This window comes from Haliaeetus albicilla, chromosome 12 (assembly GCF_947461875.1).
Source record: "Haliaeetus albicilla chromosome 12, bHalAlb1.1, whole genome shotgun sequence".
NCBI lineage: Eukaryota > Metazoa > Chordata > Aves > Accipitriformes > Accipitridae > Haliaeetus > Haliaeetus albicilla.
Window position 1 is genome coordinate 19772011 of NC_091494.1, and position 19546 is coordinate 19791556.

Here is a 19546-nt window from a genome sequence, read left to right on the forward strand (position 1 = left end):
CCGGCCTTGACCCATTGTTTGCTTTTTTCGGATTTCAGCTGGGAAAGCGGCCACCTCGCGCAGCCTGCCCCGAGCACGCCGGGAGCCGGGCACAATGGGGAACCCTGCTCTGCAGGCAGAAGGGCTCCAAATCATTTGAGAGACATATTCATTATATTCTTTCACGGGGGTCTGTTTGCATTGGGTTTAGCGGTTACTTCCCAGACGGGGTTCAGACCAAATAAAGATCATTTAGCGGCGAGGGATTCGCTCAGGCTTTCAGGGAAATGTGCCTGATGCGGGGCACAGCGCAGCCCGGCCACTTGGCTCTCGGCTGCTCACGCTTCCCTGTTGATTTGCCTGGGTTTATTTTGTGTCCGTTGCCTCCTCCATCCCGAGACTGCACCAAATCACACGGCTCACTTTTGCAAAAGGGAGAGTTTATTTTCAACAGTGCATGGGGTGGGGGGATTTTAATGGGAGACAATTACAGCCAGTACGTTTCTCTTACAGGAACAGAGAGGGTGCAATCAAACAGCAGCAGGGCCGCCCGGCCCAGACAGACTCACGGTCCTCTTGGCCCCAAGCACAGTGCTGTCAGGACAGCTGCGCTCCCACCGCTCTGCACACCCGGGGATGAAGAGCTGCAAGGGCCAAACTCTGCTCCATGAGCAAAGCCCGGTGCTAAAAGCTCCCTCCAACCTTCATGCACCCGGTATTTTGCCAGGCGAGACGGTGGCTTGCTCAGATCCCCCTGCCTAAGCACTGTGGTCCTGCTCTGGGGTATTTAGGGCATTGAAGACAACGTACAGGAGTGATGTGGGATGATCCCCTGGGTTCCTGCGTTGCCCTGGCTCCCTCCCCAAGGCTGGACCAGTGTAATTCAAAGTGATGCAGAAACCCTCTGTGTTCATGAGCCAAAGCCGCCTCCTCTCTGGGGCCATTGGAGGAGCAGGTTGGGACCCTCCTGGAGAAACCTGGAAACGTCAGATGGCAAGTCTGGGCAGGTGGTAGCCAACTGCAAGAAGGAACTCACAGGCCTGAAAAGTCCCTTCTCCACTCGCTGGGACCTAGGAAGGAAAGGAAAAAAATGGAGCAGTTACCATCTCCAGCAGGAAAATAGTCCAGCAGCACTAGGCTGAGAACAGACCAGCTCGGCTCACTAATGGAGTGAAACTCTAACCCTCTTTCCCTCCTCACCACACGCTTCCCACGGCTCCAGGCCGCCCTACCCCCTTCCTGACTGGCAAAGCCACGGTCCCCAAGATGCCAAGCTCCCCCCGCGCCCGCCTCAATCCCCTACCTCTGCCTGCCCCGCACGCCGCCAGCCAGGGGAGGGCTTGCCTCTTGTCCTTCCTCCCTCGGCTTTGGGGCATGGGATTACTCTGCATGTCAGAGCCACTAAAGGCACAGCCCTCTGATGTTTTAATCTTCATGTTAACTTTCCCTGCCCTCAGCGCCCTTGCCTGGCTGGAGAAAGTGATACCAAGCCACCGAGCTGGAGCCGAAGCTGTGACGCTCAGTGAAAGTCCCCTTCTCGGCTTTCCCCACGCCTCCTGGGGTTTGCTCCATGCATCTTACACCTTGCAGAGGGTTCTCCTCCCTTTTTCCTCATTTTTTTCTCTATTTCCTTTGCACTTTCCCCATGGCGAGCATGGATCCCCTAGCACAGCCTCTGAACCCAGTCCCATCCCTTTGCCATTCCCCCTTTGCTTTGCCTATAAACTGTTATGCTGGAAGGAGTAAAGACTAATATAACTAATTCTTAAATCCACTTGGATCCAGAGTGCAAAAGGAACCATCAGCTGGCTAATTTATTCTTTTTATTGCACCAAATTGTAATTTTATAAAATACTGCAAATTTTATAAAATATTTGCAAGCCCATTTTAAGAGATAAATCTTCCGTGTGGCTCTCTAATGAGCCGCCCTGGGAGTAGCTGGCATGTGATCTGCTGTAGGTCGCACCACGACGTTCCCGGGCTGCAACTGGATGAACCACCGTAACTCTTTGAACTGTGCAAATACTCTACACTCTGGGGTCCAGGCTGCAATTTGCATGGGTATTTTTTCTCTCTCTTAAAAATAGATCTTCTGTAACCCCTTTATTACAATATTCATAAAGCACTTGATGGAAATCCAAGGAAAATCCCTTCCCTTTCACAACTTTGAAGCAAGCCTAAAACGTAAGAGAGGCTGAAGCCAAACACACCCCACCTGCGTGGGTTTGGGGAAGGACTGCAGCCTGTCTCTGGAGAATTATGGTGCTGAGAGGACAGACCCCATGCTGGCAAGTATGTAGGGAGACCCAGGCTGCAAGAAGCCAAGGCTCAGCACTGCTTTATCCTATGTGACATTAGGAGTCACCCCCAATGTCCCGCCAAGGCTGGCAAGGATGTTGAGGTCAGGGCGGATGAGATCTGAACGGCAGCGGGTGCTTTCCCAAGCCCAGGAGAGGAAGAGGAGGCTGAACCCTTGTGCTCACCAGGGAAAAAGCTTGCAGGGTAAAGACTCCTGCCCTTGGCAGTGACAGCCCCTGCCCTCTGCCTGGGCAGGCTGAGCTTGCTGTGACCTACAGAGAAACTCATCTATGGTGCAGATGGAGAGGATGCTTGTTCGTATGAGACATCAACCCACCCTGGAAATGATGCCCTGCCTACCTGGTGGGTTTGCACCTTCCAGCACTTAGTAACTGGGGGCAGGAGGGGCTGGACCAACCCAGATGATTTGACATAAGCTTCAGGAAAGCCCAAAGTTCCTATAGGCACTTTCCCCGTGGACAGAGTTCAGTCTAGTATTGTGGGTGCCTGCAAAAATAAGGCTCCACCAGGACTGGATCCCAGCCCAATGCTGCCTTCTCCCCCCAGCACCCTGTGCTGGGAAAGCATCCTGCAAAGTACCGTGTGGATTCATTATCCCTCTCTTTTTTTAAAAACGATGCATAAATAATTGCAATTACAGATCAGCCTCTGCCCCAGCAATTGCTCCTCTGCCTCCCCATGCCCTTACAAAGCCAGTGCTGAGGTTTATACATTGATGAACTGCCCCACCACAGCAATTCTGGGCGGTGGGAAGAGCAAAAGTACCCCTCAAATAATGGCAAATGGAGGCAGGACGCTCTGCCTAATCAGATTCCTGTCCCCTATTGAGGCCAGGAAGGAGGGACCCCGCTCCTCCCCTGCCCTCAGCCCAGCCTCCGCTTCACCGGCTCACACGGAGAAACTTTCTGGACAATTTAATCTCGCCAGGGTGTTACTTAGAAAAACCTTTTTCACTGTCAATTTTTTTTTTTTGCACTCCCCCCCCTTTTTTTCTTCCCTCCCAGCCTTGATTGAATTTTGCAAGCCCCTGATATCTTTCTTTTCTGTAGGGATGCACGCTGCTTATGCAAATACCAGCCTTTCATACCGCCTCCCTGGCTCAAGCCCCCCAACTTGAATGTGACCAAAAGCTGTGCTCTCCCCTGCTAACTCCTTAGCACAATTACACCTCCATTCTGCTCCAGGGGCCCGGGGAGGGGGGGGTGGAAATCATTTTAAACTAATAACACGTGCTGTTTGCTTTGGATAATTACAAGGGAGCTTCGGCTTCTAAGAGCTATGAAATATTCTGTTCGGCGGGGCGGGAGGGAGGCTCCGTGTTACGCCTACGCGGCGAGTTTTATCTCCTGGCGGAGATGCTCGCACGGCCTCTCGAGGCTCCCTCCATCTCGTGCTCGTCCTGTGCACCTGGGCAAGCATTTACATTTCCTATGGAGGAACTTCTCAGCTCTTTGGGCTACAGGAGAGACATTTTTCTTATCTCAAGTTACAATTTCCTGCAAGCATCAAGATAATAAAACATCGGCGATGAGCGAAATGAATGCGTCGGCTGGCTCTCCCGCGGCAGCGCGGGGAGGACCGGGGAGAAAGGACACCCGGGGGATGCGACTGCTCCGCCGGCTCTCGTTTGCATCGTGGCCCTGCCGTTATTGTCCTCCTGCCTTGTCTGCTGGGGAAGTTTATGTAGAGGGCTTTTGCCGGGGCGAGGAGGAGGAGGAGGGGAGTTTTCCCCAAAAGCACCCAGGAATCTGTCAAAAGAGGGACAGAAAAGAGAAGAAGAAGAAGAAGGGAGACAGAGAGTGGGAACGTCAAGGACCCCTGACTAATGAATAGCAAGTTTGCCCTTGAACCTCCCTGGGCTTTGCCATTCCCAGGCTCCAAACAAGGGCTGATGCATGCTTGGGCCCAGCTGCAGGGGGACCAGGCTATGGTTCATCTCAGACACTTTGACAGCCCGGGCCTTTTCCCCGCATAGCTCAGACTCGGCTAACTACTCCCCTGGCAACAGCTCAGTGCAGGAACCTGCGCTGAGGCCCTGCCTGCTGCATACAGAAGTGCGAGGAGGAGGGGAGCCGCTGGGAGAAATTAGCTGGAGACCGGCTTAACCCATCAAATGCTGGGCAGGCGTCGCCAGCCCCGGCACCCTTCACTCCGTCCCCGGCTCAGCTGGCCAGGTGCTCACTGGTGAGCGTCCGTGGCGGAGCAGGAGAGGGGCAGTGGGATGGGTTAGACGTGCCAAGTCGCTGCGTATCGCAAATCCCATGACCTGCTGCTTTGCCAAGACCCAGCGCCTTGGACCTGGTGGAGCCGAAGGTCCTCATGGTGCCAGGGATGTAGGAGGGAGCCGAAATAGCCGGCTGGAAAAGACCACTGGACACTGAGCAGGAAGGGCATGGACTCTCCCTGGTGCGGCGGGGACAGGGCATCCCTCTGCCAGCCAAAATGAGGGCTCAGGCCAGATGAGAGAGGCACAAACTTGCCCCGGCCGCTCTTTCTGCATTGCAGATCAAAGGCAGGGGACAAGCTGGCCTTAGGGGTCTGCGCTGAATGGCTGGAGAGAACAGGAACGAGCACCCGGCGGCTCCAAAGCACGACCCAGAAACGTTCCCACATCCCAGCCCCATATAAATCAAGGGGGGGAAAGGGGGGGGCTCCATCCCGGCCTCTGTTTTTACAGAGCATCTTTCATGTGCAGCCCCTGAGAGAGAGGGCTTTGCCGAGCTTGTTAAGGACGGCTCCTGCGCCAGGCAGAGAGGGGGACGCACCATATGGAGAGGAGAAAAAGAAAAGGGGACACTGAAAATGGAAAATTATGCAAAGCAGGAGGAGAGGCGCTGGGGGAAAGGGGGGAGGGAGGCAGCGAGGTGGTGGGGGATGGGGAGAGGGGAGGCTGGGAAGGGAGCCCTGACTTGGGGGACACCAGTGAGCTGGCATGGGGGCAGCAGGAGGTACAGAAGTTTCCCGTGACTGGGTGCAGGACAGCCCTCGGCACCCTTGGGTGCTGTCACTGAAGGGCAGGTCTCCAGCCTGGCCTTCCCCGAGCGGGTCTGGGCTGCGCCAGGGTGATGCCCGGCTGGGCCGCGGTGGGTGCACCCTGCATCCGGAGCCGTGATGCGCTGGGAGATGCAGTGAAACGGGGCCCGCGGTGACCTACTTCGGAGGTGTCCTCAGGACCTCCGTTACTATGGCAATGAGGTGGCAAGCAAACATTATGGGTTTTTTGGTCAAGGCTTTTGCTTTTAGTCAATCACAAAAACCGGACTCATGTACCAAGGTGCTGGGGGCCTTGTAAGAAATGGCCCTGAACAACACCAACTTCAGCAAGGGCCTGAATTGCCCCTGGATCTCAGGCACCCACACAGTGATGGTGGGCACTCGGGTGAGTTAAGGAGAATCCGAACCCAGCTGCCAGAGCTCTTCCCTTTCCCTTGGTCCCTGGAGGGACTCCCTGGTCCCTGCAGGGTCCCGGTGCCACGGGGTGGGCTGTAGCCCCGTGTGGCTCAAGGGTGCTGTATGGGCACAGGAGTGAGAATGAACTTCCCAGTCCCTCGCATGTGTTATTGCCCAGCTTGTGCTCAAACTCCACCATCTGGCCTAACGTGGTGTTTGGAGAAATGACTTGGCTCTTCCTAGCCCAACTGTGGAGCTCCTTCTCTCTCTTCTGGAAACCTTGGTCACATCTCAGCTTCTGGGTTTGGATCACCTTTGGGAAACCACCCACCCTGACACTGTGAAAGCCCCTCCATCCCAAAGCCACCCTGTGCCTCTGGCTTGCCGGAGTCTGTGCTGGCTCCCTGTCTGTGGGCCAGGACCACCTTGCACATCCTCACTGGGTGCAAGCCCCCTTCTCCAGCCCATCTTTCACCCCAGCATGGAGAGCCACCCACCCAGTCCTCCAGAAACCCCAAGCTTGGTGCTCATTGCTCTGTGACCCCTGCTTGGTCCCCTCCATCCCATTCCCGTCTTCCCCTCTCAATGGCTTTCATTCAGAGCAGCCGGTGCTCTTCCTTCACTCTTCTCAGCATCACCCAGGAACACAAACTGCTCCTGGCTGCCACTTTTCCTCCCTCTCGGCCCCAGAGCAGCCTTTGATCTCACACCTGTCTCTACCACGCTGCTCCCGTTTTTAGCTCCTTCTCCTGTGTGTTGCACTAGGAAACCTTCCCTTGCTGCATTCCAAACACACCTCTCTATTAATGCCTTCTACCATGTTTCCCTCCATTTATGATTGGTAAATTTACCATCAACCCTCGTGGTCACCCTACACCCCCAAACCCACGTTTCAGGCAGGTATGGGGCAGATTCATGTGGGGCAAGTGCACGGAGATGGGCTGGTACACAGGCAGGCGTGGGACCATGCCTGCAGAGATGGGCACACTTGCTCCAGCATACACGTGTTCCTGCCTGCACATGCCAAAAACTACGTGTTCCTGCCCACGTTCCCACTGCCGGATCCAAGGCTGTGGGATCTCGAGGGGAGCTCTTGTTCTCCCCTGGGGCACAGGCGTTATCTGCGCAACACAGCTGCAGGCTGGGATTTGGGCTGTTTGGTCTTGCAGTCACTAGATGAAAAAAATGCTGTGTCCATCTTCTAGTTTCTTCAAGAGCCATGCCCTGGAGTAAGGCTACACATGTTGGCCAGATCGTCAGTAAAGCCCTGGAATAAGCTGTAGGCATTGAAGAGGATTCATCTAAGCAGCACACAAAGAAAAATAGCAAAAAATAAAGTTCACGGGGGCACAAGGAAAACAGAGCTTCCACCCACAGAGCAGCTGTGTGGGGCTCCGGGGACAGACAGGCAACGTGGGAGATGTTTCAGAGCTTGCTCTCAAGATGATGCATTTGCAACCGCTTCCTTCCTGCAACCGGTGGAGGTAAACTGAGCTACCTGCCCTGCAGACACACATTTTAATCCGTGTATCTTCAGGCACACGTACATGTCCTGGACTTCTTTAAGGCTGGCTAGCCACCATGACAGAATGATGCAAAAATGAGATGTGCCTTCATAGAAGAGGGATGTCTTCTATCCCCTGGTATCCTAACACAGGCAAGAAACTGCCCCTCCACGAATGAACCCAGGCAAAGGAGCTGTTTGGTGTTCTCACTGCAAATTCCCACCTGCTAAAAATGGGTGGTGTGGGGTGTGGGGGGAGCATATGGGATTCAGGGCGTCCTTTGGATCAGGCTGGCCTCAGCTGCCACGCTGGAAGCTGAACTGTTTCCAGGGAGGATACGGCAAGAACAGCAAGTCCTGCCCAAGTGACGGTCCAAAGCATTGGCACTTTGTCCTGATTCAACCTTGCCCCAGATTTCCTGCCCCTGGCATGCATCCAGGTTTCTTTCTCCTTGACCCATCTCCATCAAAAGAAGTGCTGTTACGAGTCTCTGCTCTGAGTTTCTAGTCTACAAATAGAAGCAAAGCAGCGCCTGCTCCAGAGCCGAACATTTCCACTAAACCCTATTTTGATGCCTGTCCTGGCGAAAGAAATCTGTGGGGACTGTGCCCCTTGTATGAGATGTTAAATATTTCAGCCTCCAGCAATACAAGACACCGATACGATATTAAACTATACAATTGCTGTATGTCCCTGCCTTCCCACCCCAGCTGCAGAGATGCTCCACATGGGCCCATCTCCAGCAAATATTCCTCTGGACGGGGACAGGGAGCCAGCTGCCTTGAGCACTGGGGAAAGATGTGTTTGTCGGGCAGCAAAGCTGGCTCTGCCATCTCGCCCAGGGAAGCTGTGCCATGGGAGCTGCTAAAACAGCATTTCATTTCCAAACAGGGCCCCAGAGACCTCTTGTGTGAGGGGCTCAATAGAGCAAGCTGGGGGAGTGCAGAACAAGGAGACACGACCCCAGGCTAAAAATAAGCCAGACCCCAGGCTTGTTGGACCTTATTGCTCTACACCAGGGTTCAGGCTGGCCTGTCCCCTTGAATCAGTGCATCTCTCCTATGTCACCACCGATGGGGAAATGGCGAATTGGGATTTTTTCACCTCCCTCTTCCCCCCGTTTCCCTCCCCTAACTCCTTTTCCGCATCATAAGCAAAGTCCTAATAAAGCTCCCATCCCCACTGCCAGCCCTGCACCATGCTCCCAGCAGAAAAGAGATGCAAAGCCACGCTTGGAATCTGATTCCCCGGCTTTAAACGCTGCTCTGCCAGCAAAGTGCGACTTGAAAGCTCCCCTGTCACAGTTACAAAGCTCTGAACAGCCCTTCCTCGGATAATCACGCTTATCTCCAGATTAAGAAAGAGAGACCTGCAGCTGAGGCTGGTCACATGGGCTGGGATGTGGGCAAATCTCTTTTAAACAATCCCCATATAGCTGTGACCTCCACCGCAGCCCAAATACACCGTCCCTCGGTCCCACTCGAAAACCAGCTCTGGAGACATGATGGAGCATGTGAGAGGAGACCATGCTGGAGAGAGGGGGGGCAGGAAGGAAACAGGGGGGAGGAGTGAGAAAGCGATGGAGAAGAGGAGGGTGAGAAAGACAGAAGAAGAAATAAGTAAAGGGAGGATGTGGAGAGGAATAGGATGTGGTGGAAAGGGAGGAAGAGTGCACGGATGGAGGGGGAGGATGATGAAGGACAGGGAGGTCTCTGCTACTCTTCCTGCTGGGGATTAGTTGTCCCTGCACTGTCCTCAGTTTAACTCTTCCCACTCTGTCCCCGGCTGGCAGCCTAGCCCGATTACGTGACTCCAGCTGTGCCAAGCAGCCTTGGCAGGGCGAGCACGTTACCTACTTTGCTGCCACGGACTCATTAAGAGGCTTTGCTTGTGTGGGAATAGTCATCCCAATGGGAAAAGAAAAAAAAAACCCTTTTGCAGATCAACCTGGCAAGGAGCTCTGACAAAGCGGTTTCCGCAGCCCTGTCCAGAGCTTGGGAGCAGAATCAAGGAGAGGCAGGGATGCGCAAATGGGTGAGGAGGGTGGAGGGGTGGGAAACCAGCTGGAAGGGGTCCCCAGCAAGGCCCCTGCTCAGGGACGAGTCACTGGCCAGGGAGGGAATTGCCAGCCCTTTGTAGGGTGCTAGCGCCTGGTTCTTCTTTGTGATTATAGGCCACCTTGCATCTGGGTCAGGCATGGATGACACATTCACCCTGTGAGCAAATGAAAGGTCTGAGCAACCACAGAGTGACTTTTTCCAACAGCAGGTTCCCCTCCTATATGCATGTGGGATCAACAAAATTACTTTGCCATGGAGGACCCCAAAGAGCTCCGAAATGGGCACAGATGCAGAGCACTAGGGCTGGACCTCTCTGAGGATGCCCACGATCTGCTGGCACCGACTCAGGGTTTCCAGATGCAAGGCTCGGCCACCGGCTGCAGCTTGCCGGGAGGGACCACAGTGCTGCCTGCCTGGCTGCTCATTATTCACCCTGCGCAATTAGGCACCGCTGATAAGTCACACGGAATTGCCTTTGTTCTCCAACTGGATGACCTGCATTTCACGGGAGTCCCTTTTTCCTGCACTTTATTCACGAGTCACCCACCGTACCTCCTGCTGGAATGGCAGCAAGGATTTTGGGGCACTCTTTGGGCTGGCCACAAGTGCTTCCTCGCAGATGCCCCGTGCAGGTAGATGGGGAGGTGCAGCCTGGCCTTGCCCACCTTCCTGGACTTCTCTGAGCACAAAGGAGGGCTGCTCCTCCCGCAGCCCACCCTGCCCTGCTGCGGACTTGTCAGCTCTCCTCCAGGCAGGTGGCTTTGCTGTTCCCTGGCTACGCTACCATCTCTTCGTGTCACCTCCCAGCTCCCCTCCCAGCAGCAGGGGAAAGCCCAGTGCAGCTGCAGAGCCAGTGAGGGAAGAGGCGTCAGCCCTTGCCCAACCCAAACCCTGCGGATGCCAATGGCCACCTTACCTTGTTCATCAGGACCTTCCCTTTCCTCCTTGGCCAACCCATCAAAAGCAGTCAACCCCATGCTCTGCTGCTCTGACCAAGCCATCTCCCACCCAGGTTCCCTGCAGGACCAGCCCCACACCATGGTGTGTCAGCTCCTGCTCTCCATCCCTTCACTGCCAGCACCAGGACCCAAGTATGGAAGAGAAGGCAAAGTGGATGGGAGCCAGCATGAAGCTGGGTGCCACTGAACTCCACAGCAGACAAGCTGTGCTGCAGCAAAACTTCCCAAAATGACCTCTGCTTCAGAGCAGCCTTGTGCCATGTAATTCCCTGCTCTTTTGGCAGCTGCTCAGAAGCAGACGGGAGCATGGGGAGAAAAGACATCTTGGCTCGTTCTAAAGCTTCTTCCCAGTCTGCTCAAGAAATGTATGTGGGCTCTTAAGTCCTGTTGATTTAAGGGAAAAGATGCAAAATTAATTTAGACAGGAAATTAATTAGATGTGAACTGGTGTTTACATCTCCCTACATGTACAATGAATTCTTGTGTGAACCTACAGAATGCAGATGGGTGGATGGATGGATGGATGGATGGATGAATGGATGATAACAGCACTCTAGGAATGACATTATGTGCTGGTCCATACGGTGGGGGTGTAGAAAGACTTTTCTCTGCATTGGTAATTAATAACTCTATCCTGAGCAAATGTTGATAAATCCTTTATAGTGCACGTTATCTCTGTCTCTCCAACTCCCGTTCTGCATTTCCATTTGCCTGTTTCCACTGCTCCACCCCTGGCACCCGCACGCTTCACTTCCCTCCCATATTTTGTAACTGGTAGTGGATTTGACTCCCTTTCTGGAGAGGCAGGCGGAGGTTTTGTTGCTGGGGCTTTGTGTGAGTGATCATGTTTGTATGTGCATATACAAAGATGGATACAAATCCATTGGTAATAAACACCTTTTAAGGGACTTGAGAGAGAGAGACACAGGGTAGAGGAGAAGAAAGAGCCTACAGACCCTCAGCCAGACAATCAGCAAAGATGAAGAGGAAGACCCAGTGAACCAAAAAAAGCCTCATTCTCTTTTAAACTCTCCATGATTTGCAACGAAAGCAGCAGATCCCATCGCTGGGAAGCCCAGTTCCACCAATGCACCAGAAGTCGCAGCAACCCTCACCCCTTCTTCTCCCAGCTCCACACAGCTCAATTACCCCAGGCTGCCAGGCTGCACTGAGCACACCCCTGCCGCCCCGCATCTCCCCCGCCGCTGAGACAGCCTTTGCCAATGGAAGGAGTACAAATATATTCATTGGCACCTTATCAGACATGCATGCAAAACTAATTAACATGGGGAGACATGCAAGCTGCCACCCAGCCACAAATACACACCCACGAGCATGCACACACACACGCACGCATGCACAAGGCAACCCTTGTCTAGGGGGGACATTCAAAAGGCTTTGTCACTAATTTAGGCATCTGTCTCAGTCTGGTCTGGTCCTCCTGGCTAGGCTGGAGTTGTGGTTTTTTTCCCACTCTGTTTGACAATGCTGGGAACATGCCCGGAGACCCCTCATTCAAATCACCCCTTGACAATGGTCTCATTGTGTGAGCATATAGAAAAGGGAAAGGATGGGGGAGAAGATGTGGAAGGGGGGTAAGGAATTAAAATGTGAACCCAAGGAAGTGTTTACTAACACAAGCCTCGCAGCTGCCTTGTCTCTCCTCCACCCCCTTCTTCCGCCCCCGGCTACTCCAATGGCCCAGCTTGTCCCCAGTGCGAGGCGGGCAGCAGGGCAGCGGAGAGGGAGCAGGAGCAGGGCTGCACAGAGGTGTACAGAGAGATGGCAGACTGGAGGGATGATGCCTCAGGGCATTTGCGTCTTCAGCAGCAGGGGGGCAGGTACGGGTTTGGGAAGAGAAGATGGAGCCAGAGATGCCTTGGAGAGGATTAGTGACTTAAAATGTCCTAGGAAGGACATCTTCATGGAGGAGTAAGGGATTTATTGGTATAACCACTGCAAGGCTTTCCAGGGAGGGACAAAAATGTTTAAACCTGGCCTCATGGATTAGAAGAAGCGGGCAGACTCGCCACACGGCTAGGACTGCTCTCTTTGGTGCTGCTGCCAGACACACTACAGTGCAAGAAGAAAGGGAGGGAGCAGCAGGCTGTCAGGGCTGGGGGCTCAGGGAACAGACCAGACTCCCTTCAGGACCCAATTGTCTGCCTACTGCTAGTTATTAAATATCAGGAGAAAAAAAAAATAGGAAAAAATGCCCCCAATGCCCTGACACCCCCCAGCCACGCCTGGGGAAGGAAATAGCGAAGGTGCAGATGGGGGATGTTAGCCCTCAGCCCACTGCGCTTGGCTGGCCTCGGCAAACACCGTTCAGCTGGAAATGCCCACGAGTCGGCAGAGCAAAGGGAACAGGAGCTGGGGAGGGGGAGAAGATGATGACAACGTTTTCCATATATGCAAATGCATCTGCACAAGATACCCAGAGGGAGACAAAACAAAGAGACCTCAAAGAGGCTGCCTCCGAGACCTGCACAAAGCCAGTTACCTCCATACACCTATGGCATTTGCACGTGAAGACCTGCGCAATGTGAGATGCGATGCCGCCCAGAGGTTCCCCCCATCTGAGCAGATACCAGCCCAAAGAAAGCCTGGTTGAGGAGCCCAGTAAAAGCTGCAAACACAAATGCCACAATCCCACGTCCTCCTACACAAACAGATGCACCTTAGGAGTACAAAACTATTCCTGTCCCTCAGCTTAATCAGAGAAGAGAAAAGCTGTGACGCAAACACAAAAGAGCCCTGCCTCGGTGTGGCAGAGGTAGCCCAGCTCCCCTGACATTGCTCCTGCAGCCAGATCTACCACCTGGACCTTTGTTTGGTTTCCATAAGAAGAAAGGTAAGAGATTTCTGGACATTGCTATAAACAAGGCAGGGCAAAACGTCACACGGAAACCCAAGAACATGCATGATGGCAAAACATTTCCTTCCCACAACCACTGTGACAAAACGAAAGTCACTTGTGCAAACATTTCTGCTTAAAAAAGGGAAGGTACTGCCAAGTAAACAAATCTGTGCTTTTTATCCAAACAAGTGGTTGTGAGCCATTTTATTGCCACATTCCTCTGCCCCAATACACAGGGATAAGCACTCGACATACAGTGACATGTCAGGACTTGGGGACAGAGCTGTGGTTTTAATAGGGCAATGCAGACACCGAATGAAATAAAACCCTACAGAGATCAACTTGCCAGGACTCAAGGCTGAGAAAAGCTATTTGACAGTAAAGAGAAAGAAGGACACTCATGATTCTGCTCTCGTTTCCATGCTGTAAATTTGGGCAGCTTTTACTGAATGCAATTAAATCCTCACTTAGGATTTAACCCAGTGAAGTTGAGGGCAGACCTCAGTACAAGACCCCCCTCTGGGCTCTTCCCCCCAACTTGCTCTGCAGAGGTCAGGAGGAGTTGTGAAAAAATTGAGTGAAAAAGCAGGGGGATTCATAGCTCCTAGCCAATGTGGCTATTTTAAAGCCCCCTCCATCTCCGTCTTGGCTGTTCTTTCCTTCACCAGTCATTTGTCGCTTTGCTCATGAAGCCTTGGCTGCAGGGGAAAGTCAGTACCAGCCTTGTAAGCACAGAGACTCAAAGGTATTTGGGCATCTCTTTCCTGAGCTGAAGACCTCAGCAATCCTTCAACACATCCATTCCCTGCCTCTGGGTCCTGATCCTTCCTTTCTGATATCCCAAGGGTCCCAGTGTGGATCCCATGCAAGACCTATGCAAGAAACCACACAAGACCCTGTTATTAACACCTGTGTGACTATTCTTTAAATTTTACTTTATTCTAAGACAGTGCATTTCAAAGGCGCTTTTGCTCACTGGCGCAGTTTAACACTCTGGGTTTCACAAGCAACAAGTGATAAAACTCCTCACCTACTTGCACGACATAGGTAAGGTCACATATGGGCTGTGACCTTAAATCTATACATGCCTTTCCCCTCAGATGTTGAGAGGTGTAAATCTCCACATCTCATTAAACAGCTCTGCAGATCACTCACAACATAACTTTTCGGCTGGTCACTACCCACAAACGGATGATTTTACATGACATTTATTCATGCAAATTGCAGAGGCTGTAGTCCAGTTACCCAGCAAGAGCGTAAAAAATTACAGTTTAGATGCATAAATGCTGGCACCATCACAGAAGGCATGATGAGACTGGATACACATCCCTGGGTTTCAAATGCAGTGCAACAGAACTTACAGCGAGTCCTCATCAGATGGGGGTTTATCAGGAATGACCCCCCTAAATGACCCAGGGGAGGCAGAGAAGGGCACGTGCAAGGCTGCAGGGGCTACAGAGAAATGAACTTCTCCTGCTGCATGTGCAGGAACCTGCCATGGGGAGAGCACACGCGACATTTTACGTCACTCACAAAGCCTACTCTGTCCAATAAAGTGGGGAAGTAAAACAAAGCATGAAATCCAGGCATAAATTAGCATCTCTCCAGTCTAGCTTTATTTGTGCTGCTGCTGCTGTGGATTAGCATCTAGCTGGCTGACAGGCTGATAGGCAGACAGAAACAGGGAGAAATAAAAAAAAAAAAAAAGTCAGTGGGTGTCTTTTTTTCCCTATGGTTCCTGGGATGTCTGCCGTCAAAGTGCAGACAGTGTTCATCCCTTTAGGACCAGAATTTTTTCATCTTCCTGGGAGACCAATAGGCTCTGCAGGAAAGCAAATCCCCCTGAGATGTTTGTGCCTGCGCCCTGCAAAGCCGGCACCTGTCATTGGACTGCAAGCCCAGTGTGAACCCATCACATCCTCAGCCGGCATCCCTCCGGCATCCACAGTATCACTCTGGCAGCATTTACAGAGAGCCACAGAGCCCCGGGAGCAGTTACGGTGCAGGGCTGGGAAACCTTGAGGATGGCACCTCACGGCAGGCACGCGCGGGGAGCAGACGCCCCGGGATTAGCTCTGGATCATGTTCACCAGTGCTTAGGGCAGCTGCTTCCTTCACTGCTTGCAGCCATGGCTGGGTTTGGTACCTGATCCCAGATGACATGACCAGGATCTTATGCCGGCATCTCCTCTCAGTTTGTGTCAGAAATGTGTCACTGCCAGCTCCTCAGGCAGGGGGACCTGCAGAGAGCTTCCATTGGGCTGTCATGCAGCCTCCCGCTCCTCAGGGCTGCGTGGCAAAATGAGTGGTCGTCACTGGAGACGTCCCTTCTCCCCGGGTTCAGTGGCCTTGTGCCCACCTGCCCTTTCCAAGCACAGCCACAAAGGGACAATGCTAAAGAGGTGCCAATCCTGATGGCCACCACCCCGGTCCTTGCCAAACCAGACAGCCCTGCCAAAGGACATGTTGCTGTCCTAGCAACTTCAGGCACCAGAGAGGAGCTGGGATGCACAGCGAGGATGATACCAACATAGCACTCGTGCCCAAACTGGGGAACAACAGCAAACTTGACTGTTCAAAACAAACTGCAAACCCCATTTCTACCCTCATTGAGCCATTCACAGCTTGCTTGGGCTCTCAGGTCACAGGAGTTCTCTAGCCCCTGCCTTAAGGGGTTGCCTGTCACTTAAGGAGCCAAACAGAGAGCTCAGTTTTTAGGCTATGGAAAGCAAATTCTCAGCCGTTTTCAAAGGTGGCCTAGAAAACAGAGACTAATTCTGCATAGCCATAAAGTGAGTCCCTCAGGAGCACAGCATGCAGTTCAAACACCCCAGTGTCCCTCTGCCTGCTAGTGTGACACTTACTGAGTGGGTCTGATCAGAGGACGCAGGTGTGAAAATTCCCCAGAATGTAGACGATCCCTCCTCTGCAGAGCCCATGCAGCTCCTGGCCCCACAGCCAAGTGCACCAGCCCTGTTGCAGACTGGTGCCAGCAATCCCGGGCTGACCCCGGCGGCCAGGCTCTGCCTTTGCAGTGTGGAGCAGGCAAAGCCTTGCTTGCAGCTGGCATCTGTGAATGGTTCCGCATGTCCCATGCCCAAATGGGTTAACATAGGCAGCTCTTCCCCAAAGGAGGCACAAGGGTACTCTGCAGGGCTTTGAGACAGCTGCAGCTGGGAATAGCCCAAGAAGAGGGATGTATCCCTGTTCCTCCAGCCATGCCTCCCCCAGCATGCATGACCCAAGCCTGAAATAAGGCACATCATCACCATCCTCATCCCAGTGCACACAGCAAGACAGTCCCCTCCACATCCACGCACCCATAGAAGCATCTGTGGAAACATCCCGTGGTATCAGCAGGACGGCTTCTTCTAGGGGCTTCGAAGGAAGGGAAGAAGGATGAAGACAGTGCAGAAACCTGAGCCTTTGTTTCCCAGCACTTAGCCACGTTGCATGCTGTCAGGTAGCAGAGACCAGCCACTTCCTACCATATCCTCAAGCTCTTGCAGCAACAGCAGGCACTCCTTTAACCTCTGGCATTTGGGGATGGAAGGAGGCAGAAGTCAGTCAGAGCCTGCAGAAATGCAACGAGCTGCAGGGAAGATCTTCCCTTTGCAAGGAAACAGTACCCTAATGGGCTCCCCAGCCAGCACTTATCTACATGAACCATTTGTTTCTTCCCCAAGCTCTCAGCTTGCTCTCCTACATCACCCATCCACCTGATCGCAAGCAAAATGAGTCTGATGGGTCCCAGCCTAGCACCTACTCATGAGCCCTCTGTATTTCTACTCTGGTCCTCAGTGCCACACCATTGGGAAGCTCAGCCTGGGGACGGTGCAAGACCACAACTGCTTTAAATGCTTGTACAAGTCCAGACTCATGCATACAGTTTGCCCTTCATTTTGGAGAGCTCCAGTACACTTCTGCATAAGATATATTAAAATTTACACTGGTTACAGCACATTCAGGCAAGTGGCCACTGGGGCCAGGGTGATGCCTATGAAATGTATCACAAATGGACTGAAGGAGCACATTCCCCTGAGACACTGGTCTGAGTGGCAACCTGGGACATGTCTGCAGCAGCCTGGGGAGATCCTGCATGGTCCCATGAGGACACCACAGAGACAGCATCTCCTCCTCTGGCTCTTAAGCAGAGTCTCCCACAGCACTGCACACAGTACATGACCCTTCAGTTAAAGCAAGGACCAAATAAATTTTAAAAGGCATTTTTTTCCCTATTCCTGGCAGCGCAGAATTCAAATGCTGTTTTGCAAGCTGTCCCCAGAGTAAGACAGACCCATACATGTCCATAAGCACAGCCAGCCTGCAGCCATACAGCTTTGTCCCCACTGCCTCCACAAGCATGTACACAGATGTGCATCCCTCACTTGGTCTCTTACAAAATAGGGTGCCAGGGACCAACATTACCAATTATTACCTTCCAGAGGCTGAAGCACACACCACAGACCTTTGCTTCCAAGTTTTCCTGTGCCCAGGGCCATATGACAGTGGCTGGGACCACTCCTGATAGTCATCAGTACGTCTGATGGCTTAAACGGTACCCAAACCAGCCAGCCACCATCCAATCCAATGTGATCCATGACACTCTGAGTTGTCAGGCTCTCTTTCACTCCCTGTTCAGTGTTACGCAGCATCCTAGACTGTCAGCCTTGAGCTTTGAATACTAGGAGTCTGGATCCCCAAAACTGCTAAACCTGACTCAAAAAAACCAAGTATTTGGAGGGATTTTTTTCAGACCAGTAATGCCTAAGGTCTACAAGGTCTTTGACTTGTTTCCAGAGTTTTCCCTGCAATGATGATGTCCCTAAATACATTTCTTGTTAGCATCATTTTATTACTTTTAAGTGAGAACTGAGACTTTCAAACAGCCCTTGATTACAGTTGCTGGGGGTTTGCAACAGACACCCCAAATCCCAAGCTTTGCACTAAAACCCCTGTGAATCATTCTGGTCCAGCCTTGCCAGCTGCTCTTCTACCCAAAAGGCGCCTGCCCTTGAGAGCAGGATAATGAAAGAGCGAAGGAAAGCTGGAAAACAGCCATTTCTGGGACTACGAATTAAATCAGGAGGAACAGCCCCAAAAGCCTCTCCTTGGTCATGATCATCAGCTACTCGTGAAGCTCCCACCAAATTTGTTCAAGTGAGAGCCAGAGGAAGAGACACATTGTTCCTGCCTTGCTAGATTTTCTGCCAGGCTTGTCAGCAAGGCGTGCTCAGCTGTGGCCGCCTAGTATATGCAAACCTGGCCTGACACCCTCTCATTTGCGTGGGTTTCTGGACACCTTCCTCTGCCTCCTGCTGCCCTCCCTAAATCACAAAGCCAGCAGCATCACTTGCAAGGTGCATGCCCTGCCAGAGGCAGCAAAGGTGTGCTCCTTGCAGCCTCCCAGACCCAGGCCTTCTGCCAACACCGTCCCAACATGGGGCACGCAGGCAAAAGAGCTGCTGGAGGAATCCACACCAAGCAGCGCTAAGCACGACCTTTCTGCTTTTCAATGGTAACCTGAATCCTAAATACTGGATTTCTAGGCATGCATTAAAGCCATGAGACAATGGAGACGGCGAGGCTGGGGCTGGCTGCAAGCCAGCTCTGTGCCGGCCCTGCCAGCACCCAATGTTTCCCCATTTCCTTCTTTTTTTGCCCTGGCAGATAAGCAAAGTCCCCCTAAGCCAGGAGGCAGGTGCATGCATCCGTGACTTGGGGATGGTGCATGACTCACCCCCCATGGAAGGTGGATGCCCAAGAAGACCCAGAGAGGTGGTTGTCTTCCTCTCTCACTCGCTCTCTCATATGAGCATTGCTTCTCCTTTAATTGGTTTCATTCATGGCGGCTCTTCGCTAAATGTAATTATGCCAGGCTCTCTCCATCTGTCTGCATTCAGGAAGAGCCAACGCTCTCAGTGTTTTTATTTTCAATCTTTATTTCTGCATTAATCCCCCCCTCTGCAGCTCACATGCACAACAATGTCCAGGACCTCCTGAGGACATACAGGCACCAAATGAAGAGCAGGATTTGTCCCTGGGTCTCTCCTGGGTGGAGGACATTTTTTCACGGGGAAAGCCCCATACCTCAGTCGCTTTCTGTAACCACTGCCACCTCTCAATGATACCTGCACAAGCCAGTCCTTTTGCAGACACTCAAGAGCTGTCTAGGAGCCCAGGCAAGAAGAGATAGCTTGATTTTGTCTGCACCCACAGACGCAGAGATATCTCTGCCCTGTCTTCCCAATCTCAGTACATAAAGGTAGCAAGGAGATGTCTGCTCAAGCTGACATGGACTGCTTTTCACATGAAGACAGCATTCAACCCTACACAAGCTAAAATGCTAATTTTCCCAGGAACACAGACGGGGTGAACATGGCTGAGCGCAGGGATTAACAAACCTCAGCTCTGCAAGGGCAGCTCATAGCTGCATGGCTGAGGCTACAAAGTGCCCAACGCACCCAGAAGCAT

The 19546-nt window shown here is 52.6% G+C and overlaps 1 long non-coding RNA gene across 3 annotated transcripts in view; it reads right to left on the minus strand.

Moving 5' to 3' along the window:
- Window positions 1-398: 398 nt before the first annotated feature.
- LOC138688062 (uncharacterized) overlaps window positions 399-19546 on the minus strand; it is a 36429-nt gene continuing 17281 nt past the window's right edge. For all 3 annotated transcript variants that reach the window (XR_011327115.1, XR_011327114.1, XR_011327113.1), the window contains one exon: window positions 399-1049. This is a non-coding gene — a long non-coding RNA (uncharacterized lncRNA). The remainder of the gene's footprint in view (window positions 1050-19546) is intronic.